The 5,329-nt window shown below is 45.2% G+C and overlaps 1 non-coding gene across 1 annotated transcript; it reads left to right on the plus strand.

Moving 5' to 3' along the window:
• The first annotated feature begins 4,948 nt into the window (after window positions 1-4,948).
• Window positions 4,949-5,112, plus strand: LOC138474904 (U1 spliceosomal RNA). Its single transcript, XR_011269126.1, has one exon. It is a non-coding gene; the product is annotated as a U1 spliceosomal RNA (small nuclear RNA).
• Window positions 5,113-5,329: the final 217 nt, after the last annotated feature.

Genomic DNA, 5,329 nt, shown 5'->3' on the forward strand with positions numbered 1-5,329 from the left:
GATACAAGCATAAAACAATAAAAGCAGATGTGGACCGCAGCGAAGCACAAGGAGCTATGACGGAACTCAGGGCCCCACTTCCAGGTGCAGTAGACATGGATGACGTTTCTTGTGACATTGAAAGAGACATTGATAATCATAAGGGGCCAAAATGTTTACTGGTGACACACATTTGCGAGAAATTATGTTTCCTGTTCCGTTATTAAATGTTCCATCTCCCATGTTATGAGTGCGGTAGAATTGAATAGCAGCACTGCTGTAGGAGGTCAGGAGCTCTGCTCAGAGACAGCAATGAGGTTAGATCAATCGGAATACAGATTGAGCTTTGTGAACGTCACTTCCGGCACCGTCAGTTTCTCATGACCTTTGTCTGCCTTTCAGGTCATGTCTCACTATCTGAACTGTTCCAAGGGGTGCAGCTACACACCTGGCATAACAAAAAGAATAATTCACTATTGGGAAGTAAGATGAACCCGGATGATCAGGTATGAAATGAGAAAAGGTCTGTTCTTGGAGCTTGCAGTGTCTACAAAGAACAATCACTTGATGATAGTTAGGGTTTCCTGTTTTTGGGGTTTCTTTTTCTTTTTTTCTTTTTTACTACCGGGGGTGTTTTTCCAGTGTTTTAAAAAATGACAGAATCTGTGTCTATCATGGGTTTTCCGACTGCTCCTTTCAAAAAATCGCAGGTAACTGTTTTTTCCAGTGTAAATACAGAAATATAATTGTAATGGTTTTGCGTGCATAAGTAGGGTAATATCTCTCCGCGCAAGTTGAGTCACAGGCATCATCAACGTGTTTTACAGTTGCATTGATGGCATATATTTTGGGCAGATACATCATGAACATGTGTTGTCAAATGATTCTATGTGCTGTTTGTGACATGCCATCTATTGGACATTTTTCATGTGTTGCTTTACAGAATTATTGGAACATTGCATGGTGGCGTCCCCTACTTCAGTAGTAAAACGTGTACTGTGTAGGTTTACTATTAGAACTCATTACAAAAGGTCCTGGTGTTGTTAATGCATGTAATTATGCTTTCCTGTGCAGTTTTATAAAGGACGAGAAGCACCAGAACTCAATATGATGTGTGTAAAAGTCAACAGAGACACATGATTTCACATTTGGCATGGAGCAACTTCAGATGTTGACCACTTGAGTTTTATTAGTTTCAAGATAAATACATACACCAGAAGAGTTTGTGCGATGAGGCCACATGAATGAAGGCATTTTGTGACACAGGCACACAGCTTGTTTTTATGCATAACTTGCAATACATTTGCAGTTGCACAAAACATTGTTTTCACATCAAATATGCAAATATGCATCCTGATCAGATGTCGGGAACATCTATGAACACAGCTGAGCTGTGCCTGGAATGGCACAGTGGACCTTGCCCTTCATGCCACCCCCCTGCCCACACCACTGGACGGAGCGCGATTGAAACCTATATGTAGTGTGCAGAGTGTTTAGCTCGTCCTGATGTTTCTTTTAATATGCCAACGTTCTGCATGCTTAAGACATCTGTGATGCAAATTCGCATGGGCCTACTTGCATGGCGATTGCATTGCGCCCATCTGTGGACGTGCTCCCAGGTAGGTCGTTTGCAAACCACATATTCATTTTGGAGGCAAAACAAGAGGACACGTACATGGTTTGGTCAAGGAAACAGGCCTACTACTTTTGCAAAATACAGAGAGTTGAGCTGTACAGACTAGCACATAAAAATGAAAGGCAGGCAGTCAACACGATCAGGGGTTACACAATTCGTCCACTCTGCCTGGCACACGAGGCATGGGAGCACTGCACAGACAGAAAAGGCAGCAGAGGAGGAACTCCTGTTTAAAACAGGGGTGGGAGGTAAGCAAGGGGATTGAGCCTCTCTTAAAAAAAGGGAGGGGGACTGGTTTTGGGATGTGACCAGGGTTGCTGCAGTATTCACCAAGAATGCTAAAACCGCATGGCTAGAAAATGAACTAACCGTGAGATATAAGAACGGACAGCACTTTACCATTACATGTTGTGCATTGACGTGAACTTTAAGAGAGTCTACGAATGAAAAGCATAATTATAAATTAACCAGGCTTGATAAAGGTGATGTCGTGGAAATGCCCCCCTTCTTCATTGGATCCATCCTTTCCCCCTTTTCTAATCGTAACATTCCATTTCAGTTTGTCTGCGATGGCGCCTCTCAACTGGGGACCCCTGAATGAAGTGGAGGCACTGGACCAACACAAAAAGGAAACTGACTAGTGTACACACGCAAAGGTATCCGCCCACGAGTACAGATATTCACAAATAGAAGGGCAGTTTAAAAGAGCTAGGGAGGAACAGAGACTCACTCTGCCTTTTCACTCTATGCTACTGTTTAACCTCCCGATGCTTTCAGTTTCAGAAGACCCAACAGTGCTCAACACTCATACATGAATGTGCACCCCCCCACATGCTGACAAACAGCGCCATAATTCAGATTTTCAACACATTTGTTCCAGAAAGTCATAATTCTATTAAAGACACAGAGACAAAGGATGTTACACTCATTTACCCCTTTCGATGTAACTATCACCTCTTTGCTGATGATACTCAGATATTCATCCCTCCAATCCCTAAATGCAAAGCCAACTCCCTAACTTCCATCGCCACTGGGTGGCTCCACTGTGCCTCATGCTAAACACTTCTCAGGCGGAAGTCAACTTTCTCCCTTCCTGCAATGGCAAACCCATTCTCCCCCACGCCACTGATCTCCACACCCACTCAGCCATAGCTCGAAACCTTGGGGTTCCCTTTGACAGCGTTCTAAAACTCTACCAGTTCATCATGGCCACTGTCACAACAGTAAGACTCAACCTACCAATCATTAGTAAAATCCACAAAAACCTCACACAGCACTCAACTAAAAACCTGATCTCTACTCTTTTGCTCAGCAAACTGGACAACTGCGTAAGATTACTTCTTGGTCAAGCCCTCTACTCTTCTCCTTCCATCATTAAAGCCCTCAGCTTTGTGACAGGCACCCTTTTCAACCTGGCATACTTTTCAAATCTTTCTCTGTCTCTCTTCCTTTGTTCCCTTTCTTCGAAAATCACTTTATCTCCTTTTTGAAGCCTTATGCAATTTAATTTCTCATTCTATATCGCCCTCTTTGTGCCCTCTTAAACTTCTGCTCCAAATTACACTCTACTTTCAGTCCTCTTACCCCTTTTCCTCTGCTCATTTTCTTGTTAGTGACGTTAACCTTCATCTCTCCACTACTCATTCCTCTTCTCCTTTACTTGCACTTATGGATTCCTACAATCTTTTCCAATACTCTACTCCCTCGTCGTACTTATCTGCTTCCTCGTCCTCACCTGTGTTTTTCTATCCTATTATTCTCTCAGATCATTTTCTCCTTTCTGTATCATACATTCCTCCTTCATTTACGGTTCCTCTTGCATCTAGGCATAATTTCCTCCAGCAGAATCTTAGTACGTTCAACACTTCAGTTTTCCTCCCTACACAACCTTTTTTGCTCTCCCTGTAGCTGCTACGCTCTCTTCTTAACACTGCTCTTTCTACATTTGATGTACACTACCGTCTGCAATCTTTTTGGCCTTCTGCAAAAACTCTTCAACCGTGGCTAACACCGGATCTCCGTTCACTGTGCTCCCCTCTGATGCGCGCAGAGTGGATTTGTAAGAAAAATATATCACCCTCAGATCTCATTACTCTTTCTTCTATACCAGGGTTGTCCAACATATGGTCCGCGGGCCACAATGCAGCCCTCCAAGCCATTTTATGTCGCCCGCGAGGCTCAAGAGCACAGAAAAAGGATTCAAAGCATTAGGGTTACATTTGTTGTTTCGGTTGTAACCCACACGCATTATGAGAAACAACCAATGGAAATACTGTTACCATGCAAGGCATGTCATAGTAGTGTAAATAAATAAAATAAATAAATGCCTTGCATGGTAACAGTATTTCCATTGGCTGTTTCTCAGCCAATGGAAATCGTAACACGTAATGTGTGTGGGTGGAGTAAAGGGCACACAGTGCCACCTTCACACTTTTGTAGCCAAGCCCAGGGCAGAGCCTGCATGTGAGCCAGCAGCCCAGCCCAGCCCAGCCTCACGATGCCATGTGCGTGCACACCGCCGATGCCTAGTTCTGGTAAGGTAAGTGTTACCTGCTATAAATATATGTATGTTGCGGCACGTATGTATATGTATGCTGCCGCTTGTATATTTCATCATGGGCTCAGGTCAGCGCTGGCGATTTGGCCGACCGCCCACCCGAAACCCCTGCTCAGCGCTGGGGAAAAGAAAAAAAAACATGGACCCGGCTGATTTATGTATTATGCAATGTTTGTCGGCTACCTGTATCTGACAAACATTGCATAAATAAATAAATTAACCGGGTCATGGCTGAGGCCCCGGATACGTGGAGCCAGCACATTTATTTTTGAATGCAATGTTTGTCAGATACCTGTATCCGACAAACATTAGATAAATAAATGAATTAACCGCGTCGTGGCAGAGGACTGTAACTGCCTCTGGTGACCCTTAATTTATTTATTTATGAAATGTTTGTCAGGGGCACCCTACTTGAGACGCTCTTGTTAAGCGGGGTGACCTGTCGGCTCAGGGGGGCCATGGGGCCGTCTGGGGCCAACAGGCCAGTGGGCACACTGCACCAGGCCTGCTTGCTATCCGAATGGGCCTACTGGCTGTCAGCCAGGCCCGAATTTATGCAAATCTCAGGCCGAGCAGGGCCTGATGGGAGAAAGGAACTGTACTACAATGTGCCTCTTCTGCTGGGCTCTGCCTGCCGGAGGTTCCTCCTACACATGGGACAGGCAGCTCTGCAGACGCTCAGGGCTTCCAGGAGGGCTGGGTTAGGGCCTGCATTCTCACCCTCGCTTAGCAGAGCTTCTAGACAGGCCCAACCTCTGCCCTATTGCTTGCAACTCATACTTACCTGGCAGGGGAGAATCTGTGATCAGAAAGGCATATTGCCATGGGTGAGGCTCACCCATTGCACATCGGATTTGCTGAACCCTGTGATGTCCCCAAATGCGGGATATTCGACCGCATCATTTCTGGTAGTGGGGGACTGCGTTCGTGTTTTCCCCCGATTTATTGGTGAAAGAAATAAAAGGTAAAGTGTGCACTAGGCCTGCTAGGTTGGTTGCACACAGAGCCCCTCGTCTTATGGCAGAATTTATTTTGCTGCAGTCAAGAGGGCCAGCTCTGAGCAGCTCGGGCGCCCACAGGCCTCATTTATTGGTGAAAGAAAGATAAAGTAAAGTGCACGAGTAGGTTGGTTGCACACAGAGCCCCTGCCTTTGTAG

This window comes from Ambystoma mexicanum, chromosome 8 (assembly GCF_040938575.1).
Source record: "Ambystoma mexicanum isolate Mex_15411 chromosome 8, UKY_AmexF1_1, whole genome shotgun sequence".
In the NCBI taxonomy this organism is placed as follows: domain Eukaryota; kingdom Metazoa; phylum Chordata; class Amphibia; order Caudata; family Ambystomatidae; genus Ambystoma; species Ambystoma mexicanum.